Source organism: Strongylocentrotus purpuratus, unplaced genomic scaffold (genome assembly GCF_000002235.5).
Source record: "Strongylocentrotus purpuratus isolate Spur 01 unplaced genomic scaffold, Spur_5.0 spur5_scaffold_4, whole genome shotgun sequence".
Lineage (NCBI taxonomy): Eukaryota > Metazoa > Echinodermata > Echinoidea > Camarodonta > Strongylocentrotidae > Strongylocentrotus > Strongylocentrotus purpuratus.
In genome coordinates this window covers 7,416,094-7,438,022 of record NW_022145610.1, presented here as the reverse complement: position 1 = coordinate 7,438,022, position 21,929 = coordinate 7,416,094, and the positions used below count along the sequence as shown (strand labels likewise).

At 36.6% G+C, this 21,929-nt stretch overlaps 1 long non-coding RNA gene across 1 annotated transcript; it reads right to left on the bottom strand.

Annotated features, from left to right (window-relative positions):
* Positions 1–395: 395 nt before the first annotated feature.
* LOC105438496 lies at positions 396–21,527 on the bottom strand. The gene is made up of 2 exons (XR_970983.2): positions 21,059–21,527; positions 396–2,748 (listed from the first exon to the last, which is right to left on the bottom strand). It is a non-coding gene; the product is annotated as an uncharacterized LOC105438496 (long non-coding RNA).
* Positions 21,528–21,929: the final 402 nt, after the last annotated feature.

Below are 21,929 nucleotides of genomic sequence, written 5' to 3'. Positions count from 1 at the left end.
CTGTGTGTATTAAGGCATGAGTAAGTTACAACTGCATAAATATTATTGACTTGTATTATTTATTTTCTATTCAGTGAATATTTTATCATGTAAACACTCTTGTAAGAAATATTGTACAATTAAGCCCCCGGGCTGTGATGGTTATTTTTGAATAAATAAAGCATCATTATTAGCTTTATTAAATAAAGCATTATGTTATTAATGTTAGAGAGTATCCAACATTTTGGATACAAGAAGGAAAAAAACTTACAATTGACAACAAACACACACACATCCACGCACAAACATCTGATATATCTATTTGCCTGCATCATTTTTTTTGTCGACAGCCGTATGCTAAATAAAAGAATTATTACTTTGACATTAAGATAAAAGACACTTTCAATATCATTACATCGATTGCATGGAATTTTTAATAACGAACACAAAAATCAACATTCAACACATGACATCCCCCATCTTGTACATTTTAGTCATAATTCATATGATGCATGTTGCTTCTCTTTTAATATCCAAATATAAGAAAAAGAAAAAAATATTATTGTTCGAATACGCAATATCATATTTCGAGTTCAAACAAACAATACGCATTTCCATTTCCAACCGCATGGTGCTTGCTTAATTTAACCAATTTGGGTCTGTTTACGATCAAAAATTGTTTTGACGAACACGGAATTTATTGAAAGGTTACACATCAACGTCCACGCAACATCAGGTCCATCAATTCCTACCACGCTTCCTATTAGTAGCCTTTCCTATCCATCATCATTTTTTCTACGAAACGTCACAACGCCTTTCGAATAGGGACATGTCCTTCCTTCACCCATCTTTGATCAACTCGACGCTAGCCTCAGAATTCATCAAATGTAATTTGATGTCTTTAATTGAATTATGAAATATTCATACCTATTCTAATTGAGCAGGGTACGGAGAATTTGAATAACTCTCGTCCGAGGCTGTGTCCTTCGTGTCAACGTTACCAATTATAATTATGCATGTTTATTTTTCCTACCTCTCTTTTTTTCCTTACGACACAATAATGGCCTTCCCTTACAGAAGACCTTAGAAAATCCATAGTTAACTTCATGTACAGGGCTCTCATTCAACCATTTCAGCATCAGTGCAAGAAATATTACATTGCAATATACTTTTCTATTATTTACATGCATTTCTCGCCGCAATTTGTGCTAATATTTAAGTATGCCTTATATTGATCACGTTAAAAGTGCACTTAAACTTGCAATAAAACGTGACTATTTCATTCACAACAATGTCGGAAAAGGACGAAATTTCTAGATGCTGAGCTTATGGTATGCTATTAAATTATTTAGAACTCTGTCTTCTTAAACGCAAAGACAAGAATACTGCCTAATGATTTGGACATTAAGATTTTCCAATAGAAATGAACTTGATGAAACAAACGCACATATCCATGTTTTTCTTAAAAATTATTATGATCATTCCTACATGCCGATCCAGACTATTTCCAGTGATTCTACTTCTCATTCTTCAAATGCTATCAAGAATGTGGTTAGAAGAAATACAATTACTATCGTAATAATAAAACGAAAAGATAACCATGTCTACAATACAAGAGATCAAATATTAAAGTCATGGCCCTTACAATAACATTTACGTTTCGACCTTACAAAAATAATTTGAAATATTAATTTTAGGATGTTAGGATTCTGAGAAGTATAAATTGGAAGAAAGAACGAAATCGTTTAGATACCACACTTCGATATCTCTGTATGAAATCCGATATTCAACCATACATTAAACTGTAAGTGACTATGTGAACTGTCATGAACGGAAATAAGCTAAAATTCAATGTTTCACGGAATATGATCATTTGTTTTAAATATTGTTTTATCATTAGATGTATAATTTTCTATAAGTTAGAAAATGGTTTAAGATACTGTGACTAAGATAAGTTAATCGCTATGTTTGATACTATCATATTGAACGAAGTGCATAGTCACTGCAGATGACGAGATGTTCCTTGGGCTAAAGTATATTGGACAAACAGGGTTTTATATTTTTACAAAAAGGACTAGAGCGGCCATTGTCAAGATCCTTATGATGAAAACTTCAAAGGAGGGAAAGGAGTAGAAAGTTCGTTGGAATGATTCTGTTGATCGATTGTTTTTTTCTAGACTAGGCTGCTACATGGTTGGTCTCGTTGCTAATCTTAGTGGGTTTCGATGCCTCAGTGTTGTACGACTGTTAGAAACGCCATTATTTATAGAGGATGTACTCCTTCGCTTCCTTATACTTCGTTTCCATCCAATACTGCACGTGCCTGAAAACTGACAAGCAGGTCCATCGGTGATATGTTCTGTCTTAAAGGGGAATCTTCGTGTCATGTCAGAGTTCCTGGAGCGAAACGGTGCCAGCCCACCGTCCGCGCCACGACCCGTCGGACTGTGGGCGCGTTTTGAGACCAAGAGCTTATGTAGAAGCGCGCGTACTACCTCGTCTTCTTGTTTGGTTTGTGCCTCAATGTTCCGGATATCATCGTTAATCAACGAGGTAACAGCGTTGTCCTGCTCGTCCAGGGTGTCATGGGTGCCTTCCCGCATGTTGGGCCCGGCGTAAATCAGAGCAAGCAGAAGTAACCTTGCGGCATTGATAGCATCCATGTTTCTCCCTCACACCCCCGTGGATGACCCCGGGGACGATCTCCTCTGAGAGTCTGACAGCTGACAGGTGGCAGCCTACACGTCGTGGTCCGCCGGCGGAAATATACTACAAGACAAAATAGAAAAAAAGAGCAAAGGGATTAGAAAAAGTGTGACTATCCCGCGAGTATACTGCACACAGACATTATATTGTATCTCCACCCCACCCCCCCCCCCGTCTTTCACGCCATTTACTGACGTCATCATCAGTAAATGACCCTCATTGGGGTCAATTCCAAGTTGGGACAGGATCCAAGAAAGTGAGATGTATTTTGAATGGCAATCCGGATGAATATAAGCAGGATGGCGGAAGTCACAACTAACGAGATTTATTTTCCCTGATGCATCTCCTCAAATAAAATTACTATGGATCGAAAGCTAACAGCCGATCACAAATTGCCAGCTGACTGTCTATTGAGAGCATCTCTAACAGATCGAAACGAGAATAGAATATGTCGGGGAATAGAGATATGGCAACGACGAAAATATAGTAATGAAAGGATAATGCGTAAACTCTAGAGACGAAAGTTATGAGATCGTTGAAAATCAATTTATAATCGCTACCAATAAAAGAACCGATACACAGATAAATACCCAAGGGAAGGAAGCTTTTCCAGTTTTAGAGATAAAGTTTGATAATTTTCATGCGATTTCGTCCGTATAGCGACTTCAATGAAGTAAGGATTTGAAGTTACTCGAATGAAGAGAAATAGAATCAATCTAGCTTGAAAATTTCAGACATCTGTATATTGGATTAAACACCTGTGTCAGGAATGTTTAGTGCAATTATTTCAGCTATTTTATCGTCATATTTCTGATTTGAGGGCATTTAAAGAGCTATCTTTTTTTGTATATACTTTTAAAATAAAAGACATTTGTCCCAAACAGACAAGAAAATAGAAATGGAAAAGAAAAAATCATGTCTCATTTTACAAGAACTAAACCCTTCTCTTTGAGAATCGTAATCATTTCCAGTTTACACAAATTATTATGAAAACACACATAAGGCAAATCAAGTTAAAAAGCTGGGTAATTTCATTTGTGTATGTTGCACTTGTATGCTGTTGGCAATACTTTGTACTTCTCGTATATGTTCTGTTCGGAGCCAAAGGGCGTCAAATATGTGTCAAATTAATGCCTTTATGTTTCCAGGCAGATGACATGACCTTCTCTTTGCATTAGAAAACGCACCAGTTCCCATTACGATCTGCGAATAGTTTTAATTCTTCTTCACACTAAAGTTATCGAAACTGACCAAGAACATAAACGTTACATGACCATTTGCAATGGAATTAGATACTCAATGTAATTTCCAGCTAAAATACAATCCAAACCAAGAGCGCAATGATTTGCATGTGGTTGTCAACATGATCGTAACACCGTGATTTTTGTTACTCGGTTGTTTACAGTTAAAGATCACTGAAACAAAATGGTGAGCATTTACATCTAACTCTCAAGTGAGAAGTACTTGGTGGGTTGGCAGCAATGTTTTCTTAGTGTCTGATTATGTTTTATTGATTTCTTTTTTTGTCAACACGTTTTGTTATGATATTAATACCAGTCATCAATTATACTAGTATTCCCTTGGGTAACAGACTAAGTGTTAATGTTATTTAAAAGCGAAGTCAGACACCAGATGTGCATAATAAATGTGAATATATTTCGGCGGCCTTTCCTTTAGATCCGTAATGGCTTGAGGCGCGTATTAATCATCCAAAAGAGCTTTCTAGCGGCTCCTAAAGCCTTCAGATAGGCCGCAGTATTACAACTGTGGCGGTTTTATTGTTGTGTGTATGTGTGTGACGTAAAGTGTGATACGCTTCACATTCCTGTATCTTATACATTAAACAGAGTTAATCGAATGTTCGTAGGTCCCCTGTTGCGCGCAATTGCTTTTCATTTATGCGTAAACAAATCCGCGGCGGTTTACTGCGTCTTTTCTGCACGAGCCTGAAAGCGTTGCTGTCGGTCTTCGCCTTTGTCAACTGAATACAGATTGACAAAAGTACTATCTTACAAACGGCTTTACTAAATATAACTAAGTATGAACACCTTGCAGTAACTACTTTTTAAGACCTCATATTTGTTTTCCTTAACTCTTTGATTATAAGCGGATTTTTAAAAATGAAATATATCAAGAGCTTTTCCACAAAGGTTACCACAGAGTGTCACCGAAAGTGTATAATTGTGAATACCCTGTCACAGTGGAAACTGTTTACATACCACAGACATAATCGACTTTTAGCCCCTTGTATTTATAATGGGATGCATATATCATGCAACCTGTGCGTTGTATTACATCATGAGTATAGGCATCAACTGATGTCTTGCGCCTTTTCTTCCTATTTCTCCCCAGTTCCTTACATGCATGGTATTTCCTGGTAGTTATTACAATTGTTTCCTGCTCTTTAAATGTATAGTGAGGACGTTATGTTACTAATTTAGCTCTTGGAAGAAGCATACAATCGAACACTCTCCGAAATATTTGGGACAGCTTAGAAACAGCATGGTTCGATATAATTTGACATCACTTCTCTAGTAACCTTTCATAAGTATGATCTAGTGGATAAGGCACCGGACTATTGATCATAGGTTAAAGGGTTCGAATCCTTGCCACATCACTAACGTCCTCCGGTAACTTTCGAGGCTCATCCCAGGTCAGGTAATCATAAAAATAATAATAATTATAGACATTTCTATAGCGCCGTCTATCTAGAAATTCTATTCTGAGGCGCATTAATGATTACCCCAGCTATACAGCGTTCCAACATTTCAAGGAATTAATTCCTGCCCATTTACCTCACCTGGGTCGAGTGAGGAAAATGAAGATTAATGCCTTGCCAAAGGACATTAGTGCCGTATCGGGGATCGAACCACGACATTTGAATTTTAAGTCAAGTGCTTAAATCACTGGACTACGACACTTCTGTAAATGGATACCTAACATGAATTAATTACCTGACGTTCTAAAGCACCTTAATTCTAGCCTCGATTCAGCTCTGGTAACATGGTAATGAGACTTGAGCGCCGGGGATGACAAGCATGACCAATACGAGAGCTCTACAAGAGTCTGATATTGTTATTGCCATTGACTAACACCATGAAGAATATATTCCTAATCCACAAACTTTCTCATCTGCCGATAGTTGTGTAATACTTTTTTCATTAACCAACTTTCATTAAACCATGCCCTGTAGCATGCTCTTTCATGAAATAATAACTATACACATGCAAATGGAGCACCGTGAGAGTACAGGTTTGCAACAAAAAGCACAAACTAATATATAATTCATATCCATCCCCATCACACGCACACTTGGGTTATTTCTTTATGAGACCGCCAATGATCAATATCAGTTCGTAAATACAACAACGTCACATCATAGGGACTTTACACTGATATTTTCCGTACTATACAAAAGCCCAAAGACTCCCACTCCCACTTGTTAGAAGCCACCACCACACCCACCCCCTTTGGTTTCCGTAAAATCTCCTTCCTAAACCCTAGCAAAGTGTGGAGCTTCATCTTCACACGTAAAGGCTAGTTATGACAAGACGCTGTGAAACCGCAGTGGTACTTTTTTTCTTTGAATGACGTAATAGAGCTCACTGGATACGTGCAAGTCCATTTTGGGGGTAGGGCGATTTACAGCGCCATATCTGAATATCAACTCGGTAGGCATTTTTCCCAGTATTGACTAGATGAAGGCTGAATATTTGAGATGTAGGTCCATCAAAAAAACCCATCTTCTATTCACCGCGTTTGATACAATGTGGAGTAGATTACGTGATATATATGTTTCTTCATTAATAAATTAAGTCAAGGTCGAGGAAATGAAACAAAAAATGTAACAACGAGATGATTATTTTATCCCACGTGAATCTTCTTTTGCAAATATCATCTATAAACAGCCGAAGCATATCGGATATTTCTGAATCACTCGTCAACGAAAAAGACAAATCTCATCCAAAAAACACCTGTCATGCCTGTCCAATCTATCTTAAATAGCATCATCATGCATCAGCCCTCGTACTCTTTCTTTTATTTCAGGGGAGCACTCCTGTCATAAGACAAGATTGAATATATTACTAAGTCTCTTCGCCCTAGCAACAGTGGTCGTTCATCATATACGGAGATGGTAATTTCACGCACTGCTTGTTTTATGATATCTTTTTTTGTTTCGTTTTAGTGGGGGGGGGGTCAAATGCAATCAGTAGGTTCAGTAAGCAAAACTTGCATTGTTCATGTAATATTCATTACTCACTATTTCTTTTCACATGAAACTTAGTACAGACGATCAGGGGTCATCAGCAGCCGCGGTTTTGGCGTTCTTACATGATTTAGTACAAGTGTATAGTTGAAATTCAGTTACGATGAAGAAAGGGGGTGCCTAAACTTCATTAATAAAAAGATGCGATCTACGGGTACAACTTGAATAAGACTTGAGGTAGTTTAGGTTATATTTTGTCACCCTTCCCTTCTCAGTTCAATAAAATATGACAGCGTACATCATTCATTTCGCATATTCTAAGTACTGGCAGCAGTCTAAACCTCATGAGTGAAAACAGAGGGGAATTATTTTTTTCATCAGGGTTTGAACACGATTTGAAACTGTCATATCTTCGTTCATGCATGCATGACTGAATATTTGGACTAATTCAGAGGGTAATGCCAGTCCTAAAGGGCGCCACATTCGCCAACGGAAGTGTAAATCTTTCATGAAAACACGGTGGTATGTTCTATTTATTTCCTTACCGTTTCATGCATCGTTAGATTTATACTCTCTAACGGCTTATCATTTGAGAATTTAGCTGAATCCCCGTGTTCAATCGCTAAGTACGTGTCATATTTGCCCAGCTATGAGCTTGCAAAGAGCATGTCATCTTTCCAGCGCTTTCTGCATTTTCTGTAGAGACTAATGGTTAATAGCTAAATTATTCATACCCTTACCAAGTTTTGTAATTAAAAAACAAGCATTTGTCCCGATTTATGTTTCTTGAGAATATGACATATTGAGGCCTACATCTAAAAGTGTTCAACAAAGGCCATAATTCAACCAGCACATCTTTCATTCTTGAGTTACGAAAACAAAGGTGTATGAATAATTTAGTTGTTGAATGTAAGTCAATATAGAGATATATTTCAAAGCTTGTAAATGTCAAAACCATACGAGAAAATAACATACCCTTCAAAAGCAATCAATCTTTAATGTTACAGAACAGGTGTTGTTGATAACAAATAGTGGGCAGATTTTGTATTATTTTGAGGACATTTTGGTATGTTTGTGTGTGTGTATGGGTGTGTGATCGATATGGAAACTTAAAAGGGCTTCAAGGGGAAAGAGGCATAATTAAACAATGTATTGATATTATATAGTATTTTAATTCACTGATGTAAATCTCTTTCGTCCTTTATCAGAAATCCATTTCGTTTTTCATTTCACATCTCAAAAGTTTATTGGAATATTCGCTCGAGGCGGCACGACCTATCAAAATGTCATAATCAGAATAAGAAAAATTAAACCTTATTGTATTTGGCAATGTTTACTAAGTGAACGAAAGACGATCCATTGAGCGTGGATTTAGGAAAGCTACAGAAAATGTGTATATTCAATATTCCGATGTGTATGTTCACCCACCCCCTAAAAAAATATCGAATATTAATCCATTAGAGTTTCTTGTTGTAACCAAAAAACAAGGTAAGTCACAATTTTTAGTTGCTTTTTTCTTCTTTTTCTATAAGTCTTTTGGTAGAAGAAGAAATTGTTCGACAGAGATCACGTTGCAGCGTCAGTAAAATGAGAAATCCCTGCTAATTGAAGGTCACACGCGGTTGTCGGCAAAAGAGATGGTTACCATAAATGCATGGATTTGAAAGTTAATCGCTAGCTTAAGGCATATCTGTGCATACATAAATATCTATGGTAATGGAAAAAGTTGTGGAAACATGAATGAGAGCCCCAGAAACAATAATTGTTCATTAGTGCCCGCGCTTCTATTAGACAACCCGGCATTGAAGACTTCCCTCGGTTTAATACCTTCCGTGATAAGTTTCCCCCTCTTTTCCATTTCCTCTGGAGCAGTCATTATCTAGTTTTGGAGAAACATAGTTTCCTTCTTCGTAAAGATCGGTCGCCTGATAAATTCTTCCGTGAGAAGACCAACCCTGGGAGCCGTCAAAGTACGCAAGCCAACAGACACGCACACTTTCACTCACCCTCGCGCACACACACTATCTACTCAGCCATTAAGCCGCAAGGTTTTCAATTCCCCCTAGGAAAACAAGCGACTCGGAGCACGTCCCTGTACTATGTAGGTTTTCATGGCGCCAATTAAAATGAAATGGAAACCTGGGGAGATCTAGAAGTAAAGAAGCTGCTATATTCACGGTTGTTTTATGGTCTACTCCATGAACAGATATGGAACAATCCGCAGTTTTTAACAGACTTGGTAATATAAACTGGTCTAAGGTTTCCAAGATATACAGAGCAGTTTTAATTGGAAGTGTCATCTTAATAGAACGAACAGCGGGGAACATCAGAGAACGGATCAGAAATGACATTCATATCCACCAAATCGTCCGTTGTTAAAAACTTATTACAAACCATCTGGAAGTCTAAAGATTACGATAAGATAAATCTAAAGTGCTCTTTGCAAACAATAGGTATATTAAGAATCGAAGAAAGTTTTTCTGTACAACCTCACGAAATAAACAATTGGATAAACAAGCACTAAGATCAAGAGATGAAGTTGAAATGTCTCGGGATAGGGAAACTCTATTTTGGGATATAAATAAAAACACATTTGTTTAGAGTAACGAAGCTTTTGATGTTAAATCTCTGAATGAACACATATACAGATTTTAGAGCACCATCTATTAAAACACATGCCGTTTGACGAAAGGAGAATATGTCGAAATGCAGGATGATGAATAGAGAATGGCTGTGCTATTATGGTTTGAAATTATTTCATGACTGATATCGATATAGATAATTTCGGTGTGACGATCGCAATTAATCTTAAGAATAGATGACCAAAGTTGTTGCAATTCCTCGTTTCAGAGAATAACTTGAAGGAAGGAAATAATTTCCAGGTCGATATGAATTGATCTGCAATGACGTTATATATCCTACATACATTTAAAACTTATTTATTCAGACAATTCCCAATTATAAAACAAAACGAAAGTAATTGTTGATTGGGATTTGAATAGCATGGAAGTCAAGTGCAAGTTAGCTAATCAATTATTTTCTATAGGCAATGCTTTCATCGCATTGTTTCCTTATTGACAATAATACTATTTCGCTTTTCTATAGCGCTTAATATATGTACGATGTCTCTAAGCGCTTTACAGATATACTACTACCACGGTCATTGGATTCGATACTTGTCCGCACACACTGTGTGCACAATCTCCACTCCCTGGGGAGCATTCCAGCCAGACATTACTTGAAGCTCAAAAACTGTTTGACCAATAATGATGGCCGCATCCTACCGGGTACCCATTTAACACCTGGGTGGAGAGTAACAAGTGCAGGTTAATATATTTTGCCAAAGGATGCATTCATCTTATTTTTTTTCTTTATTGTTCTTCATTTCTTCATTCTTTATTGTTCTATAATCTGGCATCCACAAAATGTTTAGTACAGTTATATGCTGATCTGTTTGTTCTTTTTCCCCTAATAAAGATTAAACTAATCATTTTAGGGACTGATCCCCGATTTTCACATTTTCATGCAGATCTTTCTCGGATCTTCCCTTATCCAATTCACCTATGATATATAATAGATTCATGTAATAAGACTTCCTCCGGGATAATCTGGATCACACTTGATTGATGGACTGCCCTTGCAATCGTTACCATTTAAACATTTGACGTCAAATGTGACGCAAATCAAAGTAAATTAACGAAAGACTCACAATAGATTCGCGTGGTATTATCTAACTTTATTAGAAATAAAGTTCACCCAGAAATAGATTTAGTACATGAAATCCACAAATATAATAAAACGGTTTACCACTTTTACAAAAGTGTCAGCATTCCTAATCTTACCAATTTTTCAGGAGATCGTAACATTGATGGACGTGATATATTTTAAACTCAAATCTAAATCCACCGTGATAAAAACTGCATAATATCAAGGGGCTACAGGCTTACACTATCAACACCAAGATGGAAAGGGAGTTTTAAATGTCTTTGGAAATTAGTTTTGATCAAACATGAGGGGTCTGTATCAATTGTAATATTTGTTAACACAATTGCAGAGAATCTTTAAAAGATCAACCCGAGGCAATTTCAGTAGCCATGTCTATTACCTTTTGAAATGTGCGAATAGTGCAATGATATATAATGTTATACTAACATGAATTCTGTAGGCGATACAATAGGGTATTTCTTGAAATTTTCATTGCACCATTGAGGGTTTCATTCACTACGTTTTTAAGTAGGATTAAATTACTTCAAATGGGATTTGCTCAAATATGAACAATATTGTATCGTTTATGCAAACGGATGCCAGACAGGTTTACAAGATTTCTTTCACTTATCTCAATCTAATAACAGATGTAGAAGTGCGATGAACCTTCACTGACATGACTGAACAGCAAACGAGAAAATATGACAACTGAAGTACCGGATGCCGCGTAACGAAATGCATGTAGTGAAAGACGGTATCAAGAGATGTGAGACGCCAACTCTGGCTGGGAGGCGGCGGCATGTCTTTATTATTTCCTCCCAAATTTTCATTGTCTGCGCCAGAATTTAAAAGGATCGATGTCCATGTTCTATGTAGATATTAAGTACTTTTGGGTCCGTCTATTTTACAGTTTATCTGACCACGAACAAATGGAGGATCGCTGTTCCTTACGTTTCATTTTCATTTTTTATGATAACAAATACTGTACTTCCACTACTTATAGCGTAGCCCCTCAGGGCCGTCGCATTCTCTCTCACGCATTCACCCTTGCTGCCCTCATTCCACCTTCCCAATTGTCTATGTCTATCCATTCCGCAGGACGCCTAAAACTCGTATTCCCTTCTACTTCGCCTTCCATAGTCGCTACTACAACACTCTTCTCTACTTTTAAGTGTCCGTACTTTGCGATGTTCCTTTTCTTCGTGACTTGTGCTACCATTCCTTCTACGTATGGTATCATAACTATACTCCTGACCCCCTTATTTGTTCTTCTGTCCTTCCAGCTGACCCTGAGACGTCTCTTCAAAATCTATATTTTCAAGGGCATTGGTTATCTTGATGTCTGATCCCTACAAAGTCCAACTTTTACATCCATACAGCGCAATGCTCCAGATGACTTTGCTAGTTGCTGATTCGAACGGAGACCTACATCTAGGGACTTCCACACAAGTATCAGCTGTGCCGTATGTGTTCGAGCCATTGTTGATCGTGTCCTGATATCCATATCTGATCCTCCCCTGTTTGATATTTTAGGATATTTTTTTTTAATAGGTTTGATGAAATATGTCCTTTAAATATATCAAGTCTGACGTTTGGAGTTTAAAGCTCTCAGTGTACATGTTAGAGATTGCATTTTTGGTCCGTAAGATCGATTTAGATTTAGCATTAGATATAATTGACATAATATCTAATTATCTATAGATACATACAAATACACGCATATAGCAGGAACCTTATCCAAACGATGTGTCAATCGGAAGTCCACGGGGCCGTATGCACACTTTCTAATTTGTATTGTTTCGTCGTAATTTGTTATCGATTTAATAGCGGGAAAGCAGAGTGGAGAAAAAAATGCCTAGTCGTACATTGCTGGTAAACAATAATGTGCAATATAAAAGGAATTGATAGAACATATACGACCACCAAAAGTCTTGCAATCACTACTAAACAAAAACAACAGCTTCCATTTTCCAAGAAAGGTGTCTTCCCATGACTAGCAATTGATCTGGAGATTGCTTGGAAGCATTTGCTTTTTTAGATCCTCTCCGGCTTGCTCTAGCTTTCATCTGTCAATAAAGATCAGGAGTTTTTTCTGCATCTCCAAATTGATTCGGTATCTTTTTTGGCGCTAATACATATAGATGGCTTACAATGCACCTTGATTACGGGTTCAATAGGAAATATGTTAATATACCATTATCTGTCATATTTTAGCAGGGTATTGGAACCACTTTTGGTAGCAAATTTGGAAATTCTACGAAGACTCTTTTTTAATCCCACCATATGGTATATAGACAACTCCGCTTACGACCCGTCCAAACTCCCTACATTGCATTGGCCCATGATACGACTGGATGAATAGCGCTATCATTTACTGTTTACAGTCACCTTAAATGATCTGTGAATGATAGGAATGTATACGAAATCAACGTCAATATATGAAATAAAAAGAATTACGTTGGTTACCCGTAAAGAAGCATGTAGAAAATAACATAACACCCCACACACGGAACTTAAGTCGGTGCCTCAAGTAGACTACTCGAGAGTCGCGTTAATGTTAACTGATAGAGATGATAAATTTATAACTTTAAGTACTATAATTTTAAGCTTATATTTTGACCTAAGTTGAGCGCCATCCATCGAGCCCCTAACATACAAAGAAAAGTATTTCTTGGTGGTTTGTTTACTTTAAATTTGACCTTTTACTAATAAGCAACCGCTAGTTTTATGAATTCGGTTCAATTACCTTTCGGAGAATAACAACAGTACAGAATACTACAATGTGTGAGTTAACGAGTACCCTTCAATTGACCCTGCATACCCCCAGCTTTATCAAAATTCATAGTGCGGGGTCTTGCTCAACATTAAGCTCCCGAAAATAGTTGGATGAACGTGCAGTGGCATTCTTAAAAAGGTTTTGCAGCATTTACACAATAACAAAAGTACACTATAAAATTCAATTTCATAACAGAGCTTCTGCTACACAAATATCTAATAGGCTCCAGGACAAAAGTGAGGCACAAAGGATTGTATCAAAAATTGAATATGATATTATTCTAAATGTAATAGTGACTTACTTTTCATGGAATGCTAAAAGTTGAACTGAAGTTCGGATCACAAAGAAAAATAACACTACTCACAGAAATTGTCTTGTCGGAATATAATTGGCAGAGTTGTGATGTTTTGTCATAAAAGTAAATCTATGATACGAAGGAATGCATGTATTAAAGCTGGAGGCAAAGTATTAAGCTGAAACAGAAGTATTGAAGGAGATTAGTTTTGAATAACTATAGAATTAATTTCACCCTCCTGCACACGGCTTGTATGACGCATAGTCGTGCATTTTTCACCGCATCCTCCCCTGGTGGGTTAAAGGTGGGTGGATGCGTGGGTGTTGGGGCGTATGGGTATTTTAGGCAGGATGAAACCTCGGGTGTTTTTGTCACCTGTGTACACCTTTGATAACATAGTTAAACATACTTGATATTTTTTTCGTTCAAAGTTGTAGTTTGATTTCATCGTAAGTAAACATAAGAAGTAATATCTGAGGCTTTGGACTCGCTATCGCAGAGGATGGTCAAGTAACCATAAATTGAATGCAGGAAGAATATGACCAAAGCAAATACGAAAACACTCATGAAAGCAAGAGCATGGGAATGAGTTTAAAAGGGAGGAAAGCACAGGATTGGGAAAGGGGGAAAACATTTAACGTGAACATTAAAACAAAATCATCAACCTTATTAGTGCTATGTAATAATGTTCCTCCTGAGGACCTTAAATTATTATAACCTCAGCAGAGCTAATGTATTGAATTCTGTCAAGATGAAAAACAACTGTATTTGTAAGAATAATATGTATCAATTAAAACAAACCTATTGAAAAAAGTGTCTATATAAATATAAGTTATTCATACTCTCTCTAAGTTTTGTAATTTTTCAAAGGATGTGAAAAATTGATTTGTCCCGATCAATATTTTTCTAAAATTAGACATAATAAAGCTTAAATCTAAAAGTATTCTACATAGGCCCTTACTCACCCAATCCACCTTTCATTCTTGAGTTTCGAAAAACACAGTAAAAACATCAAATTTAGAAGAGGTACGCATAGTTTTGTTGTTACCTATATTGATATATTATATATATATATATATATATATATATATATATATATATATATATATATATTGCAGCAAGAAGGATAGAAAAAATTAGATGCGTGTGTGTTTGTGTGTATATGTATTTAAATACAATCATAGTGTGTGTGTGTGTGTGTGTGTGTGTGTGTGTGTGTGTGTGTGAGAGAGAGAGAGAGAGAGCAAAAGGGGGATAGAGGGAATTGGTAACAGAATTTGCTTTCATCACGGTAAAACACTGTGTCGAAGGTAGCTCAATTGTTTTTCACAAAGCTTTTAATTTAATGGCCACTCAGAAGCATTTACGAGCGATCATAAAGTCCCTGAAACGTATGATGTGGTGGAGCAAGACTATTCTAAAAACTTTTCCCAACAACGTTTTAAAAATTTAAAAATTTACTCGTGGATTGTTTACTTTATAGTTGCCATGTAAACCAGTCTCATCTGTAGTTGAGAATAAGCACACTTCCGGATACCAATAGCTTCCTTGTTTGGCATTTCATGGTTGCTGATTTTGTTTTCTTCTTTTTCAGTGTTTACTTTATATAATCGTATTACATCCCCCTTATACTCTACCTCATACGCACAAACCACACTCAATATTATATATATAATATATATATATATATATATATATATATATATATATACAGTTAACACCTAAATTATTCGTACCCTTACCAAATTTTGTAATTTTTGAAGTTGTGAAAAATTGATTTGTCCTGATTCATGTTTCTGGAGAATGTGACTTTTAAAAGCTTACATCTAAAATTATCCAAAAAAGGCACTGTTTCAACCATTTCACCCTTCATTCTTCAGTTACAAAATATACAATAAACATTACATTTAAAAGGGACACGAATAATTTAGTTGTTCGGAAAAGATTCCCCATAGGTCGGGAGGTAACAAGGCCAGACAAAAGGGCTTTCTGTGTTTCTCTATTGTGTGATAATGTATGTAAGAATAGACCAGTTTGTAGATACAATCTGCGCATGAGCCGATAAAGGTCATTTCTGATAAAATTGTGAAACCCACCGAGATGAATACGCGCTCATGTTATGTAATCATTATTCATTAGGGCACCTACGGTACACTGTATGATACAAGAGGGCAAACAAAAGCTATTCATGAAGCACATACATGACTCTGGCATTGATTATTCTAAAATACACGAAGTGGGACTTCTCCGTGAGTAAAAGATCTGTGGATGTTTGACCCATGTGCTAACTACGAGATGTATCATCACCTCCCCCTCATTTTAACTCCTTATGATAGGCCTGAGAAAAGTTATAGAATAGAATTAGGGCTGCAGTGCGGTTAAACATTTAACTTAAACATGAGATACATGAAATGGACGTTACTTATTACTGTAAAGAGTGTGTTTTTTGTTTTAGTTTTTTTAAGTACTCAGTCTGGCTACGTGTTTCATGTCTTATTGAGTAATGTTTGCGCTCCAGGCAGTCTAGATGGAACCTACGGTATACTCGATTCATGATCATAAGAGAAATTCAAACGCCTTTCTGCCAACGTCTGTGTATCTTATCTTTCCATAAAGGATATTACGAAAGACATCAATACCTCCCGAACTGCTACCCGCTGCGGATTATTGCTGTTCATAATGGAGATCACTAAAAGGTCTATAATATCCTCCTTTTTGTGGGTAAACATCATACCTCTTTTTAAAATCCTAAACATCGTCTTAATCCTCCAAAGTAATCAATAGCTATACGTTTTCCCGTCTCAGGCATGTGTTTTCAGACAGGGTGAGAAGTCATATTCTCTCCAAGATCTCAATACATTAAGAGTTATTATACTCTTTCTTCACTCATGTTCTGGAATCATTATTTAGTTTGTTTATCTTTATCTTCGCATTTATTTCTACGGTTCGTATAAACATATTTTCGTTGTTTCCTAATATAAACGTTCTTAAATGCATTAGAAAATCTTTATTCAGACCGAGAAAAGTATTTTGAAATATCTCGGTTGTAAACTGACAACACATTATTCTGGTCGGGCTTTATGATCCCCCCATGTGTATTGCAAATGTGATTCCTATCAAATTAAGGACAAAGGTCGGAGAATAGTTGGATTTTCCCATATGTCTGATCCTTTAATCTGTAATCAGTGGTTTTAAAGGCTTAGTTGTATTAATCAAAAATAAGACTTTAGTGATGAATGCAAGTAAATTATAGTTATCATCAAATATTTCATCTCCTGTTGTTTATCTTGTTAGCTTTCTCTTACCCTTTCATTTTCTAGTCAACATTCTAGGTCTCCTTTCGTCCTCCATGTCCTTTTCTCCGGCTTATTCCAAATATTATTCTTCTTTCTTCTCTGTTCTAATCCTCTAAGTCGTCGTGTCTTTTCCTTTTAATTACATGCTCTTCCAATTACATTGACGAATCGATAGCTCAGAAAATACGAACCACTAGGGCCGTGATATAATACCTACCAATGCATACAAATCTAACTAGTCTGATCTTCATAGAAGCTCAGAACCGGTGAAGAGTTACCTTAAGTCATCCATTACATCAGATTTGTTTTTGTCATATTTTTGTTTGTCTATTTCACGGCTCCTTGCCTCCCCTTGTTGCCTAACTGCAATCATCCTTCTTATGATCATCTGCACATTCATTTGTTAAAATGTTCTATGTTGCCGAGGGTCCCAAAATCCGATTTGGACGTAGTTATGATGAAGACTTTTGCTACGTAATGAGCATGATATCTCACTTGAACCAATACCCCGGGCAGATAAAAAGGATTATCACGGCATTAATATGTTGCAAATGAGGCCGACGTGGACTCGCATTCTACTAATGAAGTCCTAACGAAGCATCGTAAGGGACATTCATGTTCGATTCATATTCGCGATTGATCGAACAAGACGCCATCATAAGATTTTTGTTTTGCTCATTCTGTAAGAAAATTAATGTCTGTACGAAAATGAGCAGTAATACATAATTTATTACAGTACTGTTCGTTTTAAAAACGACATAAAGGGAAACCAATCACTCCCGCCAAAATAGCTGCGCGTCGTTCCTCTAAGAAATCGTAATGATTTAATTTCTGTTTGATGACTAAACTGCGCTCGCTCCGAATTGATGACAGAATTACCGTAATTAGTCTTGCAACATTCATCCCTTTTCATCTTGTCTGTGTTTCTTAGTTTTAGCGACGGTGATTACCATATTCACTATTTAAATCAATTCGGCATTTTAGCATCCAATGTCCTAAAAAGAGAAGTCTAGGCCAATTTCAATTATTTTCAATCGGTTACACATGCCAGTGGATTGAACTAACCAAATTCCCACTTAAAGATATGTTACACCTATATTATGTTAGACTTCGTATAGTGTGGTCTATCCTATGTAGACTGCACGATGTTAAACCTCGTATTCATTAATCATCTTTTTGTGCTGGTTCAAACAATATTGTACATTTCTAGAAGAATGAAATATAACCTTGAGAATAATGAGGCAGAGGAATAAGAAAAAGAAAGAGAGACGGAGACGGAGAAGAATAAGAACAGAGGGAAGAGAGTGAGAAGGATTAATAGAATTGAACACGAAGACGGAAAAGGGAAATCGGAAACGACGGAAGCAGCAAGAGAAACCAGAAGCTGATGAGGAAAGGTGGAGAGAGAAATTTAAGATAAGGAAATAAAATGAAGCTCACTATTATGGAGGATGGGCAAGCGAATCTGGGAAAAATAATGAAAAACTACCATTCTGTCGAATGTGGGTTGAGATTGCTCTATTTTTCAGAAACATCAAGGATGTAAACAAAATGTGGAAAAGTTTCTGCGAAAAATAAAATCATTAATTGCTGATTCAATTTGGCTTTAACACAATATTCAACAGCCTTTCATTCAACATTACAATTTAACGCGTAATTCGCCAACACACTCCACCCTATAGGCAATGAAATCAATTTGCAATGCCCGCAAGTCTTTTCTTTGTCTACATAAACCTTTACATTCTGTTGACTTTATGAAAATACCACGTTGAAATATAAATAACATTGCTGATGAACTACATCAATCTGGTATCAGGGAATACAGATCGAAGTATGCGCGACCTTAATTGTATTAGGATATATCTATATCTACGAGAGATAGATGGAAGAGATAGGTGGGGAAGAGAAGGAAACAGAAAGGTAAAGTGTTGTGAGCGTGCGTATGTGTGTGTGTGTGTGTGTGTAGCCTGCGTGGGTGCATATATATAAAACAACGTTTGTTGGTAAGATAGAGACAGAGAGAAAGAGATAAACAGAAGGTGAGAAAAGAGGAAAGGACAGGTTGACAAATTAATACAGGAAAAAAAGAAGGAGACAATTTTCCCGGTTTTATTAAATGTAATCATTTTCTGAAACAATATCCAAAAGGATATTGAATTGTATTTTACCTCAATGGAGTTAAAAGCAATCCTTAATTTTTGATTTACTTAATAGGTAAAAAAAAAAAAAAAAAGGGTGATAGAGAAGAAAGAGGGAAAGAGAATAGAAAATGGAGCGAGAGACAAATATTTGCAGACTGAATGTCATGTAAAAAAATAAAGAAGAGAAGAGAGGCGGAAAATATAAAATGAATCTGAATCCTTTTCCCCAAGATGTCGTAGATTATGTCACAACAAATTTCTTATTTTCATGTGATTCTTCGAAAATATGTTCCCATTTTTCCATCTACTCTTTTCCTTCTCAATCTTAAAGTAGGTCGTACTACTATAAATTACAAGTAATGGAATCTTATCAATTAGCATACTTTTAATTTCCCTCAAGGATGACAATATTATCACTTTCGGACGAATCGGGGCTCACTCTCGAAATCCATTGATGATAATTGAGCTGTTATTTGGAGTATAGAGGCTACATTCGAGGTCAAATATAAATTCAATAGGTAATAATCTTTTGGAGAAACATCAGCCTCTAGGAAGATAGTGTATAAGAGCTGACGGGGTGGTCTCTATATACTTGCGTATTAATTTTTAAACGACGTATTGATTGACATTTCCTTTTACAAAACAATCATAATCGTGAAAAGAAACAAAATTGACATGGAGCAATACAACTTATTCGGATACCTCTAAGAGGAAAACTAAGATTTGACAGAATAAACATTTCCCTGTATAACTCTTATCAAGCTTAAAGAACGGTGTTTCAGGGGGTTTGTATACAACAATATAATTGTCTAGTAAGCAGTGCCTATCAAATGCTTAATGATATCTTTAAAGAAATTATCACTGCGTATACTGATTATATATATTTATATATATGATAACGAGACAATGTTGTCATACTTTGAATTTCGAAATGTATAGAGAGTATCCATCTCTTACTACCAGTCAAAGTTATTTCAAAGTGACCTCTTCCCTGGTTTAAGATCGTGTATGCATTCATAAACAGCATCGAATTTCTTATTAAATGCAGCATTTGTAAGTACGCTCTAGCTTCAATTAGCAGTCACCCTAACACCCTACACATCTTCTTTCGATTATTTCAGTAAATCAAACTAATAATGCTTCACTGTACCTTTCTCTGTTGTTCTAGCAAAACGTTTTCGTAGTCAGGTAACAGTGTAGGGATGGAAATGCCTTCATTCTAGAATTAAAAACCAACCTTTAAGCATTGCACGTTCTTTATTGGATTAGGTAAAAATTGATCGCAAACATTACTTGAAAGTGTAACCAAAGTAACTACGGACATCTAGAACCGGTACTCACAAGCATGGGCAACATAAGTGATTTGTTTTTTTGCTTAAATTTCTGATTGATACGATAAGTTAAATAATGGATATTGCCACTGAATTCAGGAGGATTACAGCAAATACAATCCGAAAACTAATCACAGGTACTGTTGAATAATAATAAAATAGTAAAGTAATGAACATTTAAAATGCGCCAACTCTAATGACTATTCTACCCAAGGTACTAAAGAAATTTAAGAACGTGAACTTGAAAATACACAGGCTCAAATCACGAACTACCGCCCTCCCCCCCCCCCCCAAATGAAGATTAATAAAGAGGTTGACAGTAAATTCAGAAAACTTTCTCATGTGTTTCATTATTCGTTTAGAGCATTAAATACTCTGGAAAGGGCCGAATGTCAAGGTAAAGTAGATATCATACCAACTTTAACTAATTTCTTTGAAGCTTAATGGCATTCCATTTTTGGGGGGAATTACTTTCCAAAATATTACTCTAATGAATGTATAATTAACTTTACAGTTTGTTTTGGCCAGCAATGAGAGCATTTGTATGTGTCCAGGTGTTTCCCAATTTTTTCCGCAGAATGTACGGTATAATCAATGGTAGATATGAAGTAAGTTAACCCACCTGTTGCCCTGGTAGATGGATCCTCGTCGCTTGAAACCACCGCGTAGATCCGACAGCCACCTGAATACAACCATTAAGCGCCTTTATTATCGGTGCTACAAACAGGTAGCAAATAATGAGTGAATATCTCTCGATTCAATGGTCTGATTTGCTATTTCAGTGGAGCGATGTTAAACTGGTGAGCACTTAAAAATCAAAGTGAGTAAGTTCAGTTAAACCGTAAACGTGATCGAAAGTGCCGGATGGCCGCAATCATATCCATGCGAGTGTACGCCTGCCTTACAAGTAGAGCGGCAAACCGCCAGAAGTTTTCTTCGGCAATGCCCCCAGAAGACTTAATTTATAACGGGGAGACGACGAGAGAGAGAGAAAGAGAGATAGTAGAACTGACAGGAAGTCGAACGCTCCGCGGCTCCCAATTGGATACAAACTAGCTACAAGTAAGAGAGATGCGAACGCCTGCTTTCAATCATTGCTCGCAAGTGGTTACGTTCTTACAGATGTTCAACGCTGTGCGGAGGTGTGACGTCACGTTTTTTGCATGCGAAACCCCGCCCAAACGATTCATCGTGTCGTGTTTTGCGGAGCTTGATTAGTTGATGAATGGGCATTAGGAGTGTCTTAAGGTTTGATGGAAGGAGATGCTGGTAAATACGTGGACACGTGGGTAGAGCTTAGAGCAAAAGCTGCCTCCTTACCACTTTGCTCTTACGTCATAAGCAGTGGCGTTTCCAGCAAAGTAGGCTCCTGGGCCGGTATTCAATTCAATACTTAGCATGAGTAAAAAATTTACTAAGTAAATGGCTAAGTTAAGTAATTTACTTATCTCGTATTCAAATCGCAATTTACACTTATACCTACGTAAGACAAA